Genomic DNA, 23,609 nt, shown 5'->3' on the forward strand with positions numbered 1-23,609 from the left:
CAGGGAGAAAGGTATGTATGACTAGACTCACTCAAAACTCAAGCTCTACCTAAACGTGACAAAATAGTATAAAAGTAAGTAAAAATGAGGAGAAGTTAGGGAAGACTCCATTGTAACTGCTGGGATCAGTCAACAGGCTGAACCTGTCTTCTCCCCCATATGGACACCTATTGGGTAAAAACCGTACTCTGTGTGCTCTGAATGATTATCTCTAGTCAGCTTTTGTTAGGGATTAGAGTTTGTCGGTATATTGCTTTGAATGTTTTTGCAGCCAGATGCTATCACAGGCAATCCTAAATCTTAACCAGTCACAATTTTCTATTATATTAATAAAGAGTGTTATTCTGTAAACTGATAGTGTGAGTCCTTCAAGGATGCTAACAGCGGCTGGCAGCAGGTAACATACTTAACTGTAGAGACCCAGAGGGGGGTCTCCTTTATGTTGTTGGTGTGTGCCCCTGAATAAGTCAGTTGAACCACCCTCTGATCCAGTGGACAGCTCAGTGAAGGGTCCCCATAATGGGACATTTAGAGACTGGTTGGGCCTTGACTTTCCTGGGGTACTGACAGACAACTTAAACACTAAGGTTTTGAGAAAATTTCCCCTTTCATGAGACACCAACTAACCAAAGGGATGTTCCAGATCTGTTGTGGAAAAACCAGGACTCCTGAACAACTGACCAATATGATCAAGCAGAAGCCGTTTATTGTTTACATTACACACACTTTTAAAGATTCTACAAACTACTAAGAACACGCTTCTTGATTGATGCCTTTTTCTTGTTCCCTTGTTCTCTGACTCCATTTCTCAGCATCCATGATTGATTACCATGCAGGTGTTCTACAGTCCTCTATTATCTAGTTCTTATGATCCTGGTATGCGGTTTGTCAGCTTCTTTGTTCATATTTTAGCACAGTTTTTGTCTTAGTAACCTTGATGAATTCCACAGTGCCCTGAGAAAATTCTGATAAGAACAGTTACAGACAGTATGGTTGGTGCACGCTGAGGCCTAAGTTGTTCAGATACATTGCTACAATTCCCCCTTCTTCTTGCACCAGCCAGACCCTCTTTACTGTATTCTCTACTAAGCAGGTCACCAACTTAATTATGTATGGAATAACACAAAGCAATAAAATAATGGCTACTAAAACTAAGTGTTCCCTTTACAATATCTTTCAACCATCCAGTTATTCCCCATCTCTTAAACCATTTATCCAAATCTCAGTCATTCACAGTCAATTTCTTCATGCTATCTTGTAGTTGTTTGAGTTTCCTGTGAATTGACGCAGAATGGTCAGAGAAGTTCATACAACACATTCCTTCAAACTCCTCACACCCATGCCCATGTGCTAACAACAAAAAATCTATAGCAGCTCTATTTTGCAGTGTGCCATGTCTAATACTATCTACGTCAGTGAGCATTTGATTTAAAACAGCTGAAGTTGTGTTGAGTTGTTTAGCTGTCCAGCATCCCAACTTATTCAGTGTAGTCAAAGCCTGAGCAGACGCAACACCTGGAACAAGGACTGATGCTATGATTCTTGCTGGAGCACCTCAAAACTCTACATGATCATTACAATTAGATCCTAAGCTTGTGATTGCTCTTTTAGTTCTTTTGCTATGTCCTGCTCTCCAGATAGTCTGATTCAGCATTTCTCGCATGCTAGGGGCAAACATGGCTATTTTTCCTAGGTAACAAGGTCCACCAAACAGATTACTCGGAATTGTGAGCCATGCTCTATCTCCACAGATTAAAAAGACACCTGGGGGAAGCTTTCTTACAGTTACATTTGCACCAGTACTGCCAGGATAAGTCCAATTGTGGCAGTATTTGGCCACATTCTTATACCATGGAGAATTGGGATTAAGAACGACACTATTATTCTTGGGATGTGGGACTAGAACATTGCTCATATTAGTTGATATTGGGTTTAAAAAGTAGTTTAAAAAAAGCAATAATTCCCAGGAACTGATCCTAACAAGTCTAGTTCTTGGGGTTCTAATCCACTTTCATTCAGTGATTGTGTTATTACACCTGCTTGGAAGCCTTCGCCATTTGGCTTAATTCCCAACCTTTTGCATATGTCCAATTTTGTACCAGCTTTGGTGATGTTGCACCAACAATTCTCTGCGCTTGACCTATTTGCTTCCACATACAGCTTTCCTCTAGCTCCTACCCATTTTGCAAAACTGGTAAAATTACTTACTGGGATACCAATTAGATGTGTGAAAGGGATCTCTGGGCATGGCTAAGGATAAACAAAAGGAATCCACTCCAGTAGCATTGGCCCGAGTAAGCCACATATTCTGCAGATGCCATCCTGGCAGGCTAATTTCCTCTGCACTACAGATGTTATCACCTATTACAGCTAACAGAAAAAGACTTCCAAAAATCCACATCTCTAATTTAAGACTGTTCTTCATCTCACTCATTGGTAAAGAACCCTTCCCCTATGAGATCAGGGACAAAATCTGAACTAAGTGTACCTCTTGCTTTTTGACCCCTTCTAATCCTTCTTCCGAGGTTCCTTTCTTTCCAGCTTTTCTTTCTTTGTTCCCACTGATCAGGTCTAACTCCCCAAGTCCTAGGGATAAATATTTCCTTACCACACTCAGTATCCTTGATTTTATTCTCTCTCTCTTTTTGCTCAAGCTTCCGGAGTTCGCTATGATACCACTGAATAGCCTGCCCCAATTGCTCTTGATTTTCAAACAAGCTCAGTGCTTCTCAAGAGGTTTCAGGGGAATTAAGTGTTCTTCCTGTCACTTGGGATAACACCACCCAGGTATTGAATTCTTGGCTGTGCCGACATCTGCACACCCCACACCCTGCACATTCTAATCTCACCTAAAGATAGCAAAAGTGTTCACAGTTCTGAGGGCAATTGATATTTTCAGGTGTCACTGGTTGTAGGTTCATTGGTAGTATTAGGGATCAGAGTAACCTTTTCAAGCCAGAGACGAACCCACTTCACTGATATCCATCAGGGTCCTTTGTAATGACACAAACATAATGCCTTCCCCACATGAGTAATTCTGCAGGTCCTTCCCATAACCCTGTCATAGGATTTTTAAAATGAAATTTTGGCCGATGCTGTACGAATTCCGAATCCTGCTGCAAACCTGAGTAATGTGTTAATGCAGGTGGGTCACTGTGAGTACCTACTAACCTAGATGATTCATAACATAAACTGCTTTCAGCAGTCTTTCCTGTGGACTCAGCCCATCCTCTCCCGTTTTTTGTTTATCAAGCAGTCCTGTCAGGACTTTATGTGTCCTTTCAATGATAGCTTGACATGTAGAGTTACCTGGAATATATGTGCTATGCTTCACTCACCAACGAGCTAAGAAATCCTGGGTTTGCTGGGCTACATATCCTGACCTGTTGTCTGTTTTGATTTCCTGAGGTAAACCCATAACAGCAAAGCATCCTCGCCAGTGTCAAATGACAAAGTGAGACCCTTTACTTGTCATAGGAGTGGCCAAAACCATGGCAGAAAATGTGTCTATGGTTACATAAATGCCTTTAAAGCAACCGAAAGAGGTGTAGATGGTTACATCAGTTTGCCACAGCTGCAAGGGCCCTAAATCACGAAGGTTGACTCAAGGACCCAATCCGCCAATCATACCCTGGCATTGTGGACAAGTTGTGACAATTCCCTGAGTATCCTGCAGTGATATTCCAAATTGCTTGTGTAAAACTTTCACACTTGGATGAAAAAACTCGTGAGCCCTTCTGGCTTGGTCAAATTTATCAGTATTGGGAGAAGTGGAGTCCCAAAGTGGTGCCACCAATTGGTCAGCCTTCTCGTTACCTAAGGCCAGGCCTCCTTCCAATCTGGAGTGACTCCATATATGTGTAATGAAATAATCCTGTTTATGAGAATTGAGTAACTGCCACAGTTGCAAAAAGAGTTGTCACAATCACCGGTTTTGTATTTCCTTCAGTAATGCTCGCTCCATGCACTTGACAACACCTACTACATAAAGAGAATCAGAAACAATTTTAACAGGATCACTTGGCCATTTTTCAAACACTGACAACAGCATGTAGCTCAAGAACCTGTAAGGAATCTCCTGATCCCTCAAGGATTTCACTGAGCCATTTGCCTTTGTTCTGCCAAGTAAGGCCTGCTCTGGAAGTTTTTTGACTGGCATCAGTAAAAAAACATGAGGCCTTCCACAGGTTGCTTGGACAACCAAGGTAGTTCCTCCACCTGTTGATGCAAAGAAAAAATCTTATGAGGTGGAAAATGACTGCTAATAAGACCTGGAAAATTCAACAGTGCCCATTGTAAGGTGTCTGAATTCTGCAATGACCATTGTAAATAGTCTTTTGGTAATGGGAGAAGAATATTTTGGGGTTCTATTCCTGCAATTTCCAGTGTGTGCTTCTGTGTCTTGATAACAACTTTTGCTATAGCCTCCATTCTCATGGCTAAGGATTTGTTCAGATTAAATGGTAAAAACATCCATTCCAATATTTTCAGTGGCTGTTTAGCCTGGCTATCCCATTGCATCAGTATAGCCATCACGTGTTTGTCTCTATTCAGCACAGCTACAGACAATGGTAAATTAGGAGACCAACAGTCTGCAAAGGAATTACCCAATTTAGTGGCAATTTGAGTCAGAGCTTTCTGTTGTTTTTCATTCAATTCACCTGGTAAATTAGCCCGATTTCTTCCTTTCAGTAATGGTCTTAGGGGTTCAAGGTCTTCATTAGTAATGCCACAGGTGCTACAAATCCACTGTATGTCTCCAATTAACTTTTGAACATCTGCCAAGGTCTAAATCTCTGTACAAATAGTTAATTTCTGGGGCCAAATGTGGGCTTCAGTGATAAGCATACCCAAATATTTCCATGGGGCTTGTTGTTGAATTTTTTCAGGGGCAATTTGAAGGCCTGCCTCCTGCAGTTGCTGCTGTAAGACAGGTAGCAAGGTTGCTGTATCCAGGTGTTCTGCAATGAGAATATCATCCATGTAATGATAAATGAGATACTGTGAGTACTGTTTTCTTAGTGGGGTTAGCGCCCAGGCAACACAGAGTTGGCACATAGTGGGAGAATTTCGCACCCTCAGTGGCAGGCAATACAACCCGTTGATACCTTTTTGCTGGCTCTGCTTTATTGATGGATGGCACTGAGAAAGCAAACTTCTCACTGTCATTCTCATGCAGTGGGATTGTGAAAAAGCAATCTTTTAAATCAATAATTAACAGTTGCCAGTTGGAAGGTAACAGTGATGGGGAGGGTAGGCCAGGTTGCAGGGGTCCTATATCCTGCATCACAGATTTTATAGCTCAAAGGTAATTTTTTTTAGGGATTGTAAAAATAGGTGTATTCCAGGGGCACAATATGCCCCTTTTTCAATTGCTCATCAGCCAATTCATTTACATGGGCAAGCTTTTCTTTAGACAGCAGCCATTGATCAACCCAAATTGGCTTTTCTGTTAACCATTCTAATTTTAGGATTGGCTGCCCCACAATGGCCGCTGCTAAAAACCCTCATTGGTGAGAAATAAGCCCATCTGGCTCAGGGCATCCCGTCCCAGCAGACAGATTGTGGTATTCATCACATAGGGTCTCACCTGGGCACAGACATATGCATCTTCATCAACCCACACTGTCAAGAGGGATTTACTAATTTGCATCATCTGAACACCTCCTACCCTCGGAACAGGGGTTCCTAGGGTACTCAAAGGCCACATTGCAAGCCATGCAAAGGAGGGAATAATGGTGACATCTGCACCTGTGTTCAGCAATGCAATTTTTGTTGTCAGGGTCCCTCCATCAGGATGCTGAGAAGTAATGGGTTTAGTTGGCTTTGTTCCCGATAATGGCAATGTAAACATTACCTGAGGTTTACCTGTTGACCCAAAACCTCCATCCCCCCTATGCATGACCCCTTGCCTAGGAACCTTGGCCTCAAAGGGGATTAATTGTGCCAGCCTAGTGCCTTTTGGAATGTGAATGGGTGGTCTCAAAATTTGCACCATGATTCTAATATTGCCTAAATAATCTGCGTAAATCAGTTCAGGTAAAACAAAAATGCCTTGCTTTGATGTGGATGATCTCCCTCTTAGTAGGGCACTAAGTCCATGTCCCAAAGGTCCATTTGCTGTAGATGGGATGACTTTGTCATGGCTTAGCACATCAGTGTTTTCCCAGGTAACTTCTACTGCTGTTAACACATCGACTCCTGTGCTCCCTGCTGTTGCTGATTGAAGAATGTCCAAGCAGCTGCCTGGTTGTAGGGAAGCACTTGTGTCATGGCGCGCACTCCTTTTGCGCTCGGCTTTACGTTTCCCAGCGGTGTTCCTTTTCTCTTGTGTGTTGATATGCATTCGCCAGTTCAGTGCCCAAACTTGTCACATCTGTTGCAATTTCCATTGCAACCAGTAGATGTCGCTATTGCATCGCTTTTTTTTACCGCTCTAATTTTGCATTGGGCTTTAAAATGCCCGCACTGGCCGCATCGAAAGCAGACACTAGATCGGGGCTATTTTTCCTTTGCTGCACAAGTGGTTCAAGGGCAGTTGCCATCGCATCTGCTACATAGGTAGCTTTCTTCTCTGGAGTTCCTAGTCTGAAACAAGCTTCTATCACGTCTACCAAATTAGCTGTTCTGGGCAAAGTTTGCAGGATCCTTTTACAGGTGGGATTTGCATTTTCTACTGCCAATTGCATTCCTACCACAGCTTTAACCTCTGGAGACATTCCTGGGGCCCGATCTATTGCATTTCTGAGGCGATCTAGGAAGCTCATAAAAGTCTAATTTACCTCTTGTCTAATGGTAGTATAAGACAGTGGTGGTAGTCCCATGTCTGGAACCGCATGAAAAGCCTCTCGTGCTAGTTTCTGAGACTGTTGCAAAACTGCGGTATGCAAACGTGCCTGAGCTTGCGGGTCAGCAAAAGGGCCTTTCCCCAGCATCATTTCTGGGGTGGCAAGCTCCCTAGGGTCTCCTTGGGGGAGTCTAAGATTATCTGCTACGGCAGCTTCTACCCACCTTTCCCAGTTGGCTTGCCACAGCAATTGCTGTGTGGGTTTTAAAAAGGTCTTGGTCATCTTTCTGCAATCCAAAAGAGTCATCAATTCACTAGTAAAGATATGATTTAATAAGATTTGTATGTAGGGATTAGACAGACCATACTGCATGACAGCTTTTTGCCCCTCACAGACAAGTTTCCAGTCCAGTCCTACCCATTGGTTTTGGTTCAGGTTACCGGGGACAGAGATCACTGGAAGAGTTTGTGGGACAAATTCGCCTTCAATAAGTACCTCTCTTATTATTCCCTGCCAACGCCTGGCTGGGTTGTTATCCTCATCGGAGACAAGGTGGCTAGTAAATCTCCGTTCAGGACTCCCTCTCCTTCACTCCGGACTTCTCTCCACCTTTATATGGAGCTTACACTCCTGTCATATTGAGTCGGGGGATCAGACATTCTACGCATACCACGGTAGCAATCGTAATCTGGTTCCTGCTCTACTCTCTCCCTTTCAGCTTCCTACTCCTGCTGTTTTCTTCTCTCCTCCTCCCGCCAAGCTGTCTCATTATGGGGGCTCCTAGGGAGAGCAAACCTCTTATCAGACCTACCCTCTCTCTCGAGCCGACCTCTGCGGCTCTCACGATCCTTACGATTGGGGGAATCGGGACTGCGGTAAGCCGATCTCACAAACGATTCATCTCTCCTTTCTGCTTCCTCCATCAGCAATGCCTTAGTTTTTTCTCTTTCCCTTATCTGCTGATTGATCAAGGCTCTGAGCTCCGCTAATTCTCTTTCTTCCCTCCTGCGCCCCTCCTCCTCAATGCTGTGCAACCTTTCTGCATTTGAATAGCCGCGCTCTGCAGTATGTCCGATGCGTGGCTAGGCGGCGGGCAATTCGGGTGGCGAAGGGGGAAGCTGGGGATAGACGCGCCCCCCCCCCCCCCCCCAGCTTTTGTTAACTCTGCAGGGGACACCGCTGGGCACCCTGTAGATAATCCCTGTGCAGGAGGTGGTAATGGGACGTCTACCTCCCTTTTCTCTGGTTCCAGGGCAGACTTCGGAACCTGTGCGGGCTGTAGCACCGCATTGATAGTATCTGAAACTGCTTTTTGTTGAGCTTGCAGCCCTGGCTCCACGGGAGTAGAATGTAGGGGTATAACTGGGTCCACTCCTCCCGAAAAACTCTCGCGCTGGAAAAACCTCCATGGGGTCATCTGGTTCTAGAGCCGCTGCTGCGCCAGCTGCAGCCGTCCTTTCTGCTTTTAACTGCTTCAGCACCGTTATCATGAGTTTCCAAGTTGTGCTAAACCCCTTGGTTTCCTTTAACCCATCACTGACAGCATCCCAGAGAGCGATGCCAAGCCTTTCCCACTCAGAGGTATCGAATATGCTTTTAGGGTTGGGAAAAAACTTTCTCCTGACCCCACTTGAGTAATTTTTTCAAAACTTCGAGTGTTTGGAAGGATGAAAGCTTGACAAGAAAGTTTAACAGATATGAATGCTTGGCAGAAAGATTTTTGAATGTAGAATCTGAAGAAGGAATAGAAATGAAAGCAAGTATTGATATAGAAGAAAATAATTGCTGAGCCAGTTTTACTGGATAACTAAGAAGGCAAAGGGTATGTTAGTTAAGAAGGGGTTTTTATGTCTTAGAGCAAAGGATGAACCTACCTCAAACAGAAGATGTTTTTACCAAGCAAAAAGATTCCACAGACAAACAAGGCTGCCAATGTTGCAAGTAGAAAAAAGGTCTCAGAAATTTTCACTGCAAGAAAACTGAAAAACAACTTTGTCCTGGGTTGACTGTATGATGCTTTTATCCCAAATTATCTGTTCTGTTTATGCTGAATAATAAGTTTTACACCTTTAAGACTTGTTCCAGAGAGTGAAGGGGGGAGAGAAGAAGCCCACAGTTTGTTTTCAGACACTGCACTCACTCCTCCACATTCCTGCTCCTGGACTGTTGTCTGTGGATGGACAGACAGCGGGACAGAGCTCTCCTTTGTTTTAGTTAGTTTTAGCTAGCTGAGGCAAAGAAGTTCCCTGGACTGTAGGAGTTTTTTCTCTTTTCTTTGGACCTTTTTAAAGCTACTCCGGACTGAACAACCAGAAGAGCATTGCCAGCTCGCACCTGTGGCCCACCGGGCTGGGCCTGGGCCGTGGCATTTCCAGTGCCGGAGGGACTGATAAGAGACTGAGGGAGCCAAGCTGCAACCCAGGGAGGGGACTTTTTCTGAGTTTGTATTCTCTTTTGGAGTAGCAAGAGGTTTGACTGTTTAATATTGTTTAGGTTTTATTGTTTAATAATTTTTTTTCCACTTTTCTCCAAGGAGGCATTTTTTTTCCTGAACCGGATGGGGGAGGGGCCAATTGAATCTGCTTTTCTAGAGGAACCCTTTTGGGGGTTCTCTCCCAAATTTGCCCTGAACCAGGACAAACTTCTAGCTTAAACTCTAACATACTAACTTTTTGTGATTGGAGAATAGTACCATGAATATGGTAATTACAGTATTTATGATAGGCTATAGGTAAAAGTAAAGGTATAGATTGGTTCTTCTGTATTAAGATGCTCAGCAAAGAAAAGTATATAATACATTGTAACCAAAATTAAAGGGCTTTCAGGTTGTTTGCAGCTGGAGCTGACAGCTGTAGGTGCAGGCTCTGTCGCCGATGACCCTGGACTGTTGTTACATCTTGGATACAATAAACTACATTTTGAAGAGCCGCCTGTAGTCCCGCATCTCTTGTTACGGGTCTTACATTCAGGGTCATATTTAACGTCTCTCCTAGAATATGCTGGAGGACATTTAGAGCAGCTTGCCCTTCTTTTGAAAGTGCCTTCCCCATCCTCCAGCCCATGATCACTCACTTCTCCCAGTGTAACAGCTGCAACTTAAATGAATTCTTTCCGGAGCCGTTTCCCTGGCACGTTTTCCTGGCTCCATTGGAGTCGTCCTCTGACTCCCCTCCCACCCCGTAGTCCAGCCGTAGTGGTCTCCGACTGGGCCCCCCACCTTTTCACTCATTAGAACTGCCTTCAGAGTCCAAAGTGTCTAAGAACTCCTCTTTTAGAGTCCAAAAGTTTCAATCTACTTCATTAACATATTTGCTATCATGTCATGCGTCACCAGTATATTTCAGGAAATCCAGAACTCCTGAACAATTGCCCAATATGATCAAGCAGAAGCCATTTAATGTTTACATCGCACACACTTTTATAGATTCTACAAACTACTAAGAACACACTTCTTGATTGATGCCTTTTTCTTGTTCCCTCGTTCTATACCTCCATTTCTCAGCGTCCTTGATTGGTTACTGTGCAGGTGTTCTACTATTACTGCACCTGAGTGGGTTGCAGCTGGTGATAGAGAGACGGTGAATCTTGTATCTTGATCAGAAGGCTGATTTATTAAGATATTATATATAATACATTATGACTATACTAAATAGAATATAGAGAGAGGTTTGCAGAGCAGCTAGGCTAGCTAAGAATAGAAAGAAAAGAATCTACAACAAAGTTGTGTTCAAGGACTCAGTCCCCTAGCTTGCACTGGTGATTGGCTCTTAATTATAAACATAGGAAATGAGCCAATCAAGGTGTTCCTGTTGCATTCCACAGCATCTGATAATAATTGTTTACCTTGTCTTCTGAAGCCTCTGGCCTCCCGAAGACACAGAAATCCGAAAGAAAGGATTTCTGTGGAGAAATGTCTGCGACATTCTACAGTCCTCTATTATCTAGTTCTTGTGATCCTGGTATGTGGTTTCTCAGCTTCTTCATTCTTATTTTAGCACAGTTTATGTTATGGATGGATAATGAGATGATTGGCTCACGCAATTAAGGGATTAATATTGTGTGAATATTAAGATAAGCTTTATTGATGTAAAATTATGTTATTGTAGTTTAAATGTCCTCTGTTCTCCCCCTAGTTCCCTTCCTCCCCTCCCTTCCCCCCCCAGCTCCATATTGTTGCCACCAGACAGCCTGGGTTGTCTAGGACAGGTAGAAAGAAGGTGTGCAAATGTGCCCCTTACATGGGGCAGTTGGGAATGGAAAAGCTTGTTGCTAGGGGGGCAAAGCATGACAACACCTGACCCTCCAATCAAGTTGCGAGAAAGCAGACTCCACCTATAAACGGCACAGAAGAGTTGACTGCCATACTTTAGGAGGGGCTAGGGTTCACTGATGCAATCCCCTGGGGTATAAAAGGCAAAGCATCCATCTTGACGACTAGTCAGCCACAGGGTAGGAAGCCACGAGGGCAGCTCCCAGTGCTGCAAATTTTCCTTATTTAGTCCTTTTGTTGTAATTTTTGTTAAGGTTTAATAAACCCTTTAAAATTTTTAAAGTGAGCAGTCATTTCTCACAGTTTATGTCTTAGTAAGCTTGATAAATTCCACAGTGCCCTGAGAAAATTCTGATAAGAACGGTTACAGACAGTATGACTGGTGCACGCTGAGGCCTTAGTTGTTCAGATACATTGTTACACAGACCATATGACATCATTCTCAGCAATAAAACTAGGGGGAGGGTTGGTGGGGGAGGATGCTGCTCAGGGACCATCTGGGTATTGGTCGATTAGTGGTGAGCAACTGTTTGCATTTGCATCACTTGTCTTTCTTGGGGTTTATTTCTCTCTTTGTAATTTTCCTTTTCCTTGGGATTTTTATTGTTATTGTTAATATTATTACTATATCTCAATTTTTAAACTATTATTGTCTCAACCCACGAGTTTTCTGACTTTTACCTTTCCAATTCTCTTCCCCTCATCCAACTATAGGGAAGTGAGCAAGCAACTGTGTGATGCTTAGTTGCTGGCTAGGGTTAAACTACAACAGTCTGTTTTGGTGTTCAACAGAGGGTGCAAAAGTTTTGAGATAATAACAGATTGACCAGAGCATATTAGAAGGGATTTCTATGTGTTAACAGTTGTAGATCATGATTTTGATTAATCTGTTCTTGATATTAGTTTATCTGATCTGTGCCATGCTCTTTTTGTTTGCTGTATCTGTTAAAGATTGGTGTTGGCTTTTGCAGTTTGATGTGTTCTATAGTATTTATTGATGCTTTGCCGGGGAGATATGTCATTAAAATACTGGCCTTGAGCCTAATCTGGTATTTGGGCTCTGTACTGAAGCCATTACTGTACTTCAGGTACCATCTCATGGAGAAAATTAACAATTATACTTCTTCCTCTGAGAGTTTTTTTGTCGAAGAAATTCACTGGCACCTTCACTACTTTCTTCTGTGATTTTTTACCTCTCATTACAATAACTTCTCAGTATTTTGAACATCCTTGGGTAGTTACAATACCTTTTTTGGCTCTTCTTAGGAATATTGCTTTGTTTTTGCCTAAGGTCAGCAACCAGTTTAGGAATATAACCCAGGGTCTGCTAGAGTATGGTCTGTCAGAGACCATTGTAATCATATTGCTGTATATCATATTTCTAGAGTCTCATACCTTCTGGGTGGTTTTCTCACAGCAGCTCCTCACAGCAGCTCCTCACAGCAGCTCCTCACAGCAGCTCCTCACAGCAGCTCCTCACAGCAGCTCCTCACAGCAGCTCCTCACAGCAGCTCCTCACAGCAGCTCCTCACAGCAGCTCCTCACAGCAGCTCCTCACAGCAGCTCCTCACAGCAGCTCCTCACAGCAGCTCCTCACAGCAGCTCCTCACAGCAGCTCCTCACAGCAGCTCCTCACAGCAGTGTTGTTGTTGCTTCTCCACCAGGGCTCCTCTCCCAGGCTCTCTCTGACCGGCCAACCCCCTTTTATCCCAGCTACCTCCACGGGCTACAGCTGCTGCCCAATTAAGGACATCACAGCTGCAGCCCATTTACAATAACTAGAATCAGGGCAGGGTTACTTATATACAATACAGAGATCTTTTACTGCCATACATATATTTACATATATTTACTCAGGCCCCTATAAGAGACTAAAATAGTTCATGCCTCAAATAGTGATATAAAGTTTTGCTCATTATAGCAAAAACTGTATAAAGAAGTTAGACCCGCAGAAGCCTTCCTGAAGAATGGACTGTAAGTCAAACTACAGAGATTAGATAAAGGGAAACCTATTTTTCTATTACTTCAGGTCCCGGGCGGGAAGGGGGGGGGGAGGGAACAAACAAGTAAACAAGGAAAATAATTTGAGCCAAATCCAGCAGCCCTGCTAAGAATTATCTCTGGCTATTTTTGGGGTGAGGGAGGCCGTAGCCTGTAGTATCCCATGAACTCTCTCCCCCCAGCCAATTCCCAAGGGCATTGCCTTAGAAAGACTTACCATAGAGTTCATTCCTCGTTTGGGACAGACAAGACTCCCTCGTGAACCTCTGCCCATATTTTGGAACCTTCTCTGGTTTCGCCTTTCCCTGTTTCCTCATTGGTTGGGCACCCCTGGTGGCTGCCCCATCTTCCCTGGAGACCAATCCCCTTTACTCTGCCCTTAGCTCCAATTCCCCCATCCATTCCCATTCTTAAGCTGTCCACAGCACATGGTAGTCCTCTTTTTGTCTGGGTTTTCCTTCGGCGTGCACATAATAATCTGCACTGGAACTAACCCTTACAAAAGAGCCTTCTGCCTCTCTTCACTGAGCCAGCTGTGGTGAGTGTGCTGTGTGGATCTGACTGCATTGCCTGAATGTTAATCCAACCGCCTTTTCCACAGGAGATGCTTGTTGGGAACAGATAATAGGTAGCAGCTCCCACCATCCAACTCACGTTTTTACAGTAGCCCACAGACCCATTTTGCTAGGAGCAGGTTTGCACAGATTTTCCTCAGAAATGAAGTGGGGGGAGGAAGTTTCAGTGCGTTGTAACCTCTGCTCAGGAGAGGTGGTGTTTTGCGGGAACAAAAAAAACTCCACAACTTTGTGAAAGTTGTAAAGCCGGTATGTTTATTACAGTGCTGGATGCATGTGGAGATCACTCTCTTTAAAAGACATGTGCACCTCTGGGGACTCCAGATCCTTTTTTTATCCCCCTCTCAAATACATATGCATGCAATTTCACAATAGGTTCATACATATTCATTTTTACAAATTTCGCATGACGTTTGCCACTAATTCTTCTTTATCAAAAGAATTCCTAGGTCAGGTTGACCTGCTCTCACAGCAGTCTCTGTCTCCCCCCCCTTATCTCTGTCCTTTGGCTGAAGTAGTTTCTCTGAGCCTAGGCTTTTTACAAGAACAGGCAGTCAGACTAAAAAGCTATGTTTTCAAACTACAGACTTAACTTAAAGATGTACATTTCACCTAAATCAAAATGTTTTTCTACTCTGGAAAATTTCCACTCTGTCTCATTTTCCCCCTTTCCTAGAAAATAAGTAAATTATTTTACTTAATGCAAATCCCTATGACAATAAGTGTTTCTTAATGGTTTACCATGTACGCTTGATAAGGAGGTTAACACAGCTACTCGCTGTAGTATTCTCCAATTCCAAATTAGCAATATAAAGGATAACCCTAAACTTACTCCAACTAATATTAATAAAACTACAATGGGATGACACAACTTATTAAAGATTCCATTTGCAGTTGGTGACCACCCAAAGATCACATCCCACCAGTGATGATCTGCATTTTGTTTTACTCTTTGCAGAATTCTGGTTATTTCTTTTGTATCATGTTGGACAGTAATTAAGGTTTTCTCTCTGCTTTCTTGGATTTCCTTCAAGATCTCCAGTAGGTCTTGGTGTTTAATTAATTGTTTTACCAATGTAAGGTCCATTCCAATAGGAGTAGGGGATAGTCTGTGATACATTGTGTAATGGGTTTTAATTAACTGGTGGGATGTCTCTGGGGCCAAGTACGAAAAATCACACCCAATAATCTTAACAAAATTACAAATACAAAAATTCAAATGATTTCTACTAGACAAAATGACATGGTTGTTATTAATTTTTACAGCAGCACAAGCAGTTCTCAAGCACACACAACGTTTACTATACATATGAGCACAGTTTTCTGACCAGTGACTGGTTGAATCCTGAAGTGGCAAATACTCTGTTCACCGTCTAGACACACATCTTGGGAATTAATAGTATTGCTTTCACAAATTAATCTTAGTTGTTTTCTAGTAATGCAGGATTCTAAGTTTACTGTTTGCCATTTTTCATTCACCTTTTGTCCCTACACTCTATGTTCTGAAGGGTAGAGCTTTTGCAGACATCTTTTCATTAAAATCCTTTCTTAGGATTTTTCCTTGTGAGAAGCTGCTGTTTCAGCAACCAAATGTAAACATTGATTATCTGCTGCTGTGGAATGCAACAGGTGGATCCGTGATTGGTCTCGTGTGGATGTTTGGATTTACTGACCACTCATGGCAGAGCTGGCTCTCGCTCTCTGTCTGAGACACAGATCTTTGTTATTCATTCTTTTCTATTCTTAGCATAGCTAGCCCTCTGAGAACTTCTCTTTCTATTCTTTTTATTATAGTCATATGTTGTATATATATCATAAAATAATAAATCAAGCCTTCTGATCATGGAATCAACATTCTCATCTCTCTCTCATCCTGCAAACCCTTGTGACCACAGTCACATAGAGCACTGGTTTTTTATGATTTAATCTTAGTGCAATGATGTGGTGGATAACGTAAACAGTAGCAATACGTATGGTAAGCACAAAGGCAGTGGCTACATTAGAAGCGGGATCATAGGTGAAATTTGCCATAGTCCACCAGGACTGAAACTTCTTTTCAAAATCAATCGCATTATCTTAGACAACTTTCTGAATTTCAGCCCCTTCCCGTATGATCAGAGCTGCTGTTGCTTGCATCTATAACTGTGCTTGTATACAACTGACAGCTAAAGACACATTATCTTGAACCGTGCTAAGAGCGTCTGCTATTAGCTTGTGATCTTGGTCTCTGGCCTTTTCTCACTTTGGCAGTACTTTTGAAATCTGCTACTGGCTAGTTCCTAATGCGAATAGAGATGACTAAAGGCTGATTCAATTTTGCTAAGCCACCTGCTGCAGTGGCCAGCTTATTCATTAGTATTTCTGATTAAATTCTATTTAAAACTCTTAATCTTGTCCCTAATATCTCAGATCCTTTCTAATTCTGCTCCTGAGGTATACCTGTCTTTGTAACCAATCTGTCTAGCCTTCAAAGGATGTTCTTGGGAAAGAGCAGCAGACTGGTTGGATTTCTGAGATGTTAATTTGCATTAGCAACTCAACACGTTTGAGAGACCATTCTGGATTGAACAACAGTTCTTGTTCACCCACATTCTTCACCACGTAGGGGCCTATTTCATACACTTTAGGTTCAAGTTTGGGTTGAGTCTGAACTATTTGAGTACTAGTGTGAGTTATATAAGATCCTGCCATTGTATAAAGTGTAGTATCGATTTTAAATTTAAATGAGAGCCCAATAGCATCACGAGCTTAAAGGCAAGTCACTTCTACAGGCTGTATTAAGGTGAAATTACACCAACAGTCTGATTCACTTGGGCTATCACAAACTTCCTGGTGTTTGTATACAGGAGATGTTGAGACACTAATTGCATCTGGTCTCTCATGAGCTGTCCCATTGACCACCCGGCACCCTACCTTGATTTCTTCTCATCTGATCCCTTGAAGTGTCCATAGTTCCCCTTCCTGACATTCCTGCTCCTCATATACTTGATCTCCATGAATTACTACAGTGGATAGGTTTAAATCTTTTATCTCAGAAGGTTCTCCATGGATCCAGTATACTGATTAAAAGCCTGGGACTAAGGCCATTCAGCATTGCTTTGAATAGAGGTACTCTCTAATTCCAAGACTTCAGTTATAATTATATACAAAACAATTCTCTAAGTGAAATTGCGAACTACTTCTGGCCACAATTTACTCATTTTGCCCGAGTGAGTTTTAGTCTCAGTTCCTTGTCTCCATGTGTCACTCTCCAAGGGGCTTCTGGGGCCTTCTTCACTCGAGAGTGGTCCACAATTTCAGCAACATATCAAATAATGGTTTCTCCTTTACATTATACAACACAGCTTGATCCAACTGCTTCACTAAATTAGCAATATAAACAGAGTCAGTAACTATATTTATGCAACTAGGAAATAAGGTAAAGGCCAAGAGTACGGCACAAAGTTCAATTAACTGAGGAGACCCTTGTTGAACCATTACTTCATATTCCCAGTGGTCATCTTTCTTCCAGGCTACAGAAGCTTTTCCAGTTCTTCCTGATCCATCTGTAAAAACTGTTGCACCTTCCACTGGTACTGAAGAGCAAAGTTGTTTCCCCTGAAAAGGAATCCTCTTAGTGAAATTCAAAATAGGATGAGAAGGTAAATGATATGCTATTTGACCTGTAAAGGAAGATAAAGCAGATTGCAGCTCATGATTGTTTTGAAAACACCACTCATAATACCATTGTTGTACTGGTATGAAAATAGTTACAGGATCATGGCCTAAGATCTCATGGCAGCATCTGCAACCTTTGATAATGATGTCTGCAAAAAGTTCGTACAGACCTGGAGCTGTTTTTCGGGACCTGGAAGACAAAAATACCCACTCCAAAATATGCAATTTATCTTCCCATTTATCATTCCATTGACACAACAATCCGCATGGTATTTCATCATCTCTCAAAATAAATAATTGCACACCAACAGGGCCATCTATCCTAGTAACAAATTTAGATGTCAAGGCCAATTCAATTTCTTCTACAGCCTTTTTTGCTGCAACAGTCAAATGTCTCTCATCGGTAGAGGAATTTATCCCAGAAAGTAAGTCATACAAAGGTTGTAGTTGATGATTGGTTATCCCCAAGTATGGTCTAAGCTCAACCTATTGCACCAACCAATTTCCGCACATCAACAGCAGTTTTAATAACAATGTCCAATTTTACAGGTTGAGGCACAATTTGTGTATTGGTGATTATCAACCCCAAATATCTCCAAGGCATTTGTCTTTGAACTTTCTCCAGGGTGATAACCAAACCATAGGCTTCTAAATTTTTCACAGCACATTGTTCCAGAGCCAACAACTGTATATTTTCAGATGCCAAAAAGATATCATCCATATAATGATAGCAATGACAATTGCCAAATTGTTCTCGGGCCTTAGATAAAGCCTGTGCCACAAACCATTGACAAATACTCTGAGAATTTTTCATTCCTTGAGGCAAAACTGTCCACTGATATCTTTGGTCAGGTTCCTCCTGATTTAAGGAAGGCACAGTAAATGCGAATTTTTCCTTATCCTGATCAGCCAATGGAATTGTAAAAAAGCAATCTTTCAAATCAATGATAATTATTTCCCGTCCTTGTGGAATCATTGTTGATGTTGGGAGACCTGATTGTAAAGCACCCATTGCGGCCATCACAGCGTTTATCCGCTGCAAATCGTGCAAAAGTCTCAATTTACCAGATTTCTTTTTATTGCAAACACTGGTGTATTCCATGGGCTAAATGAGTTTTCAATATGTCCAGCTAGTAATTGTTCTTTCACTAAGCCTTGCAGGGCAAGAAGCTTTTCAGTAGGCAGGGGCCACTGATCAATCCAGACAGGCTTATCTGTCAGCCATGTCAAGGACACAACCAGACGTTTAAAGCCCTGCATCCCAGTGGCCCCCACTAAAAATCTGTGGCAATTTTAACACCCCATTGGGTTAAGCAATCACGTCCCCATAAATTAGGCTGAGCATTAGTAATATATGGTCTGATGTTAGCTTGCTGGCCTTCCGGATGTGTTACAGTGATCGCAACAGCAGATAAAGCACCAGCAGTTGACCCACCTAACCCAACAACTCCAAAGCTTGATTGAGTGAGGGGCCATGTTGGAGGCCAAACAAGCTGTGAAATTAGAGTTACATCTGCTCCTGTGTCAAGTAAACCTGATATTGTTGTAGTTTCTAGGTGACATCCCTTAGCAGTGACCAAACATTGTATTACCGGACTCTCATCTGTCACCTTTTGAGTCCAGAGAACCTGAGATGGTCCTGTAGATCCAAAATCTCCAGTGCCATGACTCCAGTCCACTACAGTTGGAACAGAACTCATAAAAAGAACAAGTTGAGCAATACAAGTACCTTTTTGAATAACAACAGGAGGTTCACTAACAGACACAATAGCCTGAATTTATCCCACATAATCAGAATCAATAGGACCCAAATGGACATTAATACCTTGAATAGTGCTACTAGATCTTCCCATCAGAAAAGCACTCAAATCTTGGCCTATAAGACCATAAGCATCAAGAGGCACTTTACATATACCTCTTGTCAAAATAGTCACTGTGTCAGCTACCAGTATATCAATCCCTGCCAAGCCTCTTGTGACCCCTGTGTGTCGGTCACAAATGGAGAGCTTTGCAGTGCTGGCAGGGCTCGTGATTGTCGTCGGGGTATTTGTGTCTCCACACGCCCCTTCGCGTTCCTCTTCCAGTTTCCCTGCACTTGTTGACCACCTGAAAAAGATCTTAACTTACAAAATTTAGCAATTTGGCCAAAGTTACCACAACAATAACAAGGCACTTTACTGGTCCAAATTACCCTAGAGAGTGCACATTGTCCAGCAGTTTGATGGCACTGGGTCTTCACATGTCCTGATTCTTCACAAGCAGAACATCTGGGTGAGGACTTCATGACTGTTGCCAAAGCAGCCATTTTATGTTCAACCGAACTGACCTTTGAGCAAGCAACTATAAGATCAGACAGCAAGGGTTCTCTCGGTAAAGAATCAATAATTCTCCTACAATCATCATTCGCATTTTCTCGTGCTAGCTGTCTGCATAAAATTTGCCTCAACTTATCATCTTCTACTTGCTTCTCAAGGGCTTCAGCAACTCTCTTCACAAACTGCAGAAAAGGTTCCTTCACCCCTTGCTGGATGGTAATATACCTTGGTTTAGGAGCTGCCATCTCCATTGTTTTAAGTAACACACTCATACCCAGCTGCTGGGCCTGTGCAAGAACCAGGGGGTCCCATCTTGCCTGCAGATCCGTGTTAGAGAATGATCCATTGCCCAGCAAGGCATCAACTCCCACAGCGTGACGTGGATCCTGTTGAGGCAACTGCATATTTTCCAATGCTACTCTTTCAACCATTTGTTTCCAGGTAGCTTGAAACACACCATACTGCACTGGCTGTAACAGAATTGTAGCAAGGTGAACAATATCATAAGGTGCAAGTACATCAGCATTTAGAACACAAATCACTTGCATCACCTGCAAAGAATTAACACCATACTGATCTACTTTTGACTGAAGGTCCTGTACAACCCTCCATGCAAAAACCTGATGACTATCTTGTTGTCCTGAATTAGGAGCAGCTTTGAAAACAGGAAAAGCCACAGGCCCACTAGAAGAAGCAGCAGCAGCCATCTCCATCCATTTAGGTGGACCTATTTTCTTATTTTCTCTAACAAATTCCAATCTCCCACTTCAGCTGCTTTCATTCTCACATGCTCCCAAAATTGCAAAGGGTGTCGAGGAGTTGCAGCCACCTGACAGGGAGGCAGAGTTCAAGAAACAGCAGGCCTGGATCTTCTGGGAGGTTGAACAGAAACAGATTCCTGCGTCTTTTTAGGTGTACTTATAACCGGCAGTTCATCGTCAGAACTATCACTCGACAAAGAAGGGCACAATGTTAAAGATTGCATTTGTTCAATCAGTTCAGGAAGGAGGGGGGGGCAGACGGCTCAACTGGGGGTGGAGCGAAGGCAGACAACTCGAAGGAGGGCAGAGGAGGGGCGGATGGCTCAAGGGAACATGGAAAGGAGACAGACGACTCGAAGGAGGGCAGAGGAGGGGCGGATGGCTCGAGGGAACATGGATAGGAGACAGAGGACTCGAAGGAGAGCAGAGGAGGGGCAGATGACTCAAGGGAAAGCGGGGAGGAGTCAACCAAACCACGGGAGGGAGGGGGAGGAGCAGTCGACTGACGGACAGGTAAGGGAGGGGCAGCCCATCTGTGGGAGGGTGAGGGGGGAGTAGCCGACCCAGGGGACAGTGAGGGGGAGCAGCCAACTGAGGGGAGGGGGGAGCAAACGGCCCAGGGAGAGACAGAAGGGCCGATGACCCAGCCTGTTTTTCACTTCGCTTCTTCTGTAACTTCATTTTTGCTAATTGCTGTGCAGGTGTAAGATACTTTGGTTTAGCACTCAGGTCAACTAACTGCTGAGCAGGTGAAGTATACACAGGTTTAACATAGTCTTTTGGAGATAAATACGGAGGAACAGTCTTAGCCTGCCATTTGATTCTCACGATAGCAAACCCTGGGGGAAGAAGCTCCATAGCAGCTGCAGCAGCCTCCTCAGGGGGAGATACATAGACAAGTTCAGCCTCATCTTCCTCCTGTTCCTCTACTTCAGTTTCTTGCTCTAATTCCTGCTCCTCCAATTCCTCCCCTCTATCTTGTTCTACTTTCCATTCCTTCAATGCCTCATAAAACAGTGTCCAGCTAGTAGCCAAATCAACAATCGTCTTATCCCCCTTAGATATCACTTCCCATAGTCTCTACCCAACTTTTTTCCATGCCTGGACACTGAAGGCAGTGTCGGCATCAGCTTCAAAGTCCTGTGATTTACACCATATCAGTAAACTATGAAGCGCATAATCAGAAGTTTGAAAATTTTTTCTTTTCAGTAAAGTTTTCTACGTGGACAAAACAGTCTTTTCCTCATTTGAGAAATTATTTCCCATTATTTTTCCCGATCGCTCACCTCAAATCAGACATCTGAATTAGGTCCGGAACTCCGCAGCATCCTTGCTGCCTTCACTCATTTTTAGGGTACCCTTCAACTTTTTTCTCTCCTTTTACAGTCCAGTTGCAATCACGGTGGGCAGCCACCAGATGTTGTTATAGAGCATGACACAGTACAAAGTACCATGACTCCATCAGAAGGGTGCAAGAGAGATTTATTATAGCAACATGTTGCTTTTATACTCTTTCAAGATATTTACATTCACTTAACATACACATTCACTGTCCAGTGGTTACAATAAAGACACAAAGTTCTCAGTAGGTGATCAGGGAGCCACGTCATTCTGTAAGCCAGCTAGAGTCCATATCTCTTAACTTCCTCTCCTTCATCACGTCTCCATGGTGACAACCTTGGTGTCTTCCTTGGGAGGAATATGAGGCTTTCCTTATCATCAGGAAGCCTTTGCTGGCTCACAAGAACAGCACAGAATGTCTCTCCTACAGGTCCTGAAAGTATGAACCAGACACTGTTAGGTGATAAAAAGGGGTTACTGAGACGAATGATGGATTTGTCTTTACAAACAAGCTGTGGGTCTCCTGGTGGATAAAACTAGCACTGAGAGAAAAAAGAAACAATGGGAAAGATTCTACTGACTGATGAATGGAAAAAGATATTTGCTTTTACAAATAAACTTTAGGGTTGCTGATAAATTAAATTGGACTTTGAAAGGTGAAAGAAACAATGGGGAAGAAAAACCCCTAAATTCCGTAAGAATTAAAAATTAAAAGGGAGGGTTATACATTACAGGAAAATCTCTGGTATCTGGCATTTTGGGAAGTCTGTACCTCTCAAGTACCTCAGCCAATGGGGAAAGAGAGAAGGCAAATGCAGACGGGAAATTGGGATAAAAAGGAGGCTGTGTCCTCAAAAAATGTGAGAGACCCCAGAGGAATGCCCCATGGCCTCTCCCTTTATTCAAATAAAGTAAAAGGACTCCTCTGTCCCCTTTTTGGACATAAATCTCTGATGTTTGTGGATTAATTTTCCTTAAATTACCTTTATAATGATCCTTATGGTGCACAACATGCTGGATGAAGAAGCCCCAAAGATGCACAAGTACAATTTTTATATGTTTAGCAAATTAGCATAACTGACAAGAAACCCTAATTAGAGACATAGGTGATGAGGTAGTTCCTCCCTGGTTCTAGCCTTTTCTGAATGTTGGAGGTTAGGATTTTTCCTTTTTTTTTTTTTTTTCTTTCCTTTCTCTCAGGGAGTTTTGTCCCATCTGTTGCCTAAGAGATGAAAACAACTGGTACTTAAAAGAACAAAAGGTGTGGCTGAGAGGTGGAAAATGAGGAAGGGTGCAGCAAGCTACCCTAGCTGGTGGGGACATTCTCTTGGGAAGTGCAAAGATACCACGAGATTTTGGCTGGAGGATGAGGGACTGGGTCTCAGCTCCTGGCTCGCTCTCACTCTCGGGATTGGAGGGGAATGGTTGTGTTGCTGCTACTGCGGGAAGAATTCACTGCCATCGTGGAGTCCAGCCCAGCACTGCTTCTTCTTTACCATGGGTGAGTCTCTGCTCCTAAGAGCAACGGGTTAACTGGGACCTTATTAACACCCAATCTGACTGGAAAGGACTATCACCATTTACTCGAGTGCCTCAGGGGAAAAACCCGGGACCCTGATCTGCTCCCCTTCCCAGAAGGACGCATCTCCCCGTATGCACATGGCAGTTGCTACAGAGAAGCCCGGCTGCTGCTTGCTGCCCAAGAACAGGGTCACATTTTCTATTCCAAGGGAAGTTCCCGCCTTCCTTGGCAGACACCTGTCTTTCAAACCAAGGCACTCATACCCCTGGCAGTGGAACCCTGGAAAAAGTTAAAGATAGAATCTAAAATGTTAGGCTTTGTGCTTTCCCAGATCAACTGCACCTGCGTAAGCAGTATGATAAATTATATAATTGTTAGA

This window comes from Melospiza georgiana, chromosome W, assembly GCF_028018845.1.
Source record: "Melospiza georgiana isolate bMelGeo1 chromosome W, bMelGeo1.pri, whole genome shotgun sequence".
Taxonomy (NCBI): Eukaryota; Metazoa; Chordata; class Aves; order Passeriformes; family Passerellidae; genus Melospiza; species Melospiza georgiana.